Source organism: Ruditapes philippinarum, unplaced genomic scaffold, assembly GCF_026571515.1.
Source record: "Ruditapes philippinarum isolate M1 unplaced genomic scaffold, ASM2657151v2 ctg255_1_1_1_1, whole genome shotgun sequence".
Classification (NCBI taxonomy): Eukaryota; Metazoa; Mollusca; class Bivalvia; order Venerida; family Veneridae; genus Ruditapes; species Ruditapes philippinarum.
In genome coordinates, this window is record NW_026854839.1 from 178390 (window position 1) to 180624 (window position 2235).

Sequence of the window (2235 nt, forward strand, 5' to 3'; positions counted from 1 at the left end):
ATTTTATCTTTTGATTTGATTTGTACTTGGGCAGAAGTACACTTATTATATGAGGGGCATATTTTAATTAGATGCAACGACAGCGCTTATTTTTTTTATAAATAAGCCATACCTGTGAAAACTGTCCTCAAGAACATTTTCACCCTGGGCCTCTTCACACTTTTCAAGACTCAACAGGAAAGGATTTTTGAATCCATTCTTTGGGTATACAGTTTATACACTGGCAGTGAGCGCTTTCGACAGCACTACGGGTTTTGAACCGGCGACCGTGAATGCAAGATTTGATGTATGGATTTAACCAAAAGTCACATGGAGAAAGTTTAGGACTATTAGAGCGATGTAGCAAAACCTCAATTTTCTACTCTCCTAGTAATAAGCTTGAACCAAGGCTGATAGGTGTAAAGGCATCATCGTGGAGTAATTTGATCCTGTGCACCCGGATCTTGGGTTCTTTGTAATGTAGTGATCAACTAAATGTTCCAAAGACACTAATCCTCTCACGTACAGCGACACGTCAAAAAACAGAGCGTATATAGCTCTTTTTAACGCTCCTGATACGTCGATCAACAACTGGGCGATCGCTTGTTTTACCTACCCACTTTTTGTAACTGAATAAATTGTCCGGCTTTAAAAGATTAAACAAGAACCGGTTGATGCTCCCCGAGAAGGTTCTGGACACAGGAAAGTATAAAAAAAATGAACAAAGGGCAAAAAACTCCAAAATTAGGCAAAGTGGAGTTATGTTTTTTGCACTGCACTTCTATTCAATGAGATCTATCTATCTATAAAGTTTCCTGATGATATTAGAGTTATGTCCCGGGTAAAATTCAAAGTGTAAAAATGAACAAAGGGCAATAACTCCAAAATTAGACCAGGCTTTGTTTAGGTTCTTTAAGTATTGCAGTTCTATCCAATTATATCTAGCTACCTACAAAGTTTCATGTTGATATCTCTAATAGTTTTAAAATTATGGCACGGACAAAAGTCAAAAAGTAAAAATAAAAAAAGGGCAATTACTTCAAAATAAGGCAAGGCAGAGTAATGATTCTTAAGCACTGCACTTCCACCCAATGAGACCTATCTATCTACAAAGTTTCATGTTGATATCTCTTATAATTTTAGAGTAATGTCCCGGACAAAGTTCAAAGTGTCAAAATGAACAAAGGGCAATAACTCCAAAAGAAGGCAAGACAGTGTTACAGTTCTTGTGCACTGCAAACTTACTCAATGAGATCTATCTACCTACAAAGTTTCATGTTGATATCTTTTATACATTTAGAGTTATGTCCCGGTCAAAGTGTAAAAATAAACAAAGGGGGATAATTCAAAAATTAGGCAAGGCAGAGTTAAGGTTCTTGTTCACTGCACACCTACTTAATGAGCTCTATCTACCTACAAAGTTTCATGTTGATACCTCTTATACTTTTAGAGTTATGTCCCGGACAAACTTCAAAGTGTAAAATAAACAAAGGGGAATAATTCAAAAATAAGGCAAGGCTGAGTTACGGTTCTTGTGCACTGCACACTTACTCAATGAGATCTATTTACCTACAAAGTTTCATGTTGATACCTCTTATAGTTTTAGAGTTATGTCCCGGACAAATTTCAAAGTGTAAAATAAACAAAGGGGGATAATTCAAAAATTAGGCAAGGCAGAGTTACAATTCTTGTGCACTGCACACCTACTTAATGAGCTCTATCTACCTACAAAGTTTCATGTTGATACCTCTTATACTTTTAGAGTTATGTCCCGGACAAAGTTCCAAGTGTAAAAATAAACAAAGGGGAATAATTAAAAAAATAGGCAAGGCAGAGTTACGGTTCTTGTGCACTGCACACCTACTCAATGAGATCTTTCTACCTACAAAGTCCTCTTGTTGTTTCAAAGTTATGTCCCGGACAAGAAAAGGGGACGGACGGACGGACGGACGGAGAAGGCGGCGACTATATGCTCCCCCGAAATTTTTCGGGGAGCATAAAAAAACAAGGATAAAGATCACCAAGGCAAGGGCAACGTTCACAGGACGCAGAAGCTACATTTCATCCCCTGCAACAATATCTCTCAGGGGTCTAGTATAGATAAATACAGAAACCCTAAAGAAAGCCCAAAACGGCAAAATTGAAAATGTTGCAGGCTCGGTTTGATTGAGCCTGTTCATGGACGGTACTGGAAAGTGCAAGTTACCGTCCACGCCCCCCAGCACCGATCTCGATCTTTGATCCAAGTCAATAAAG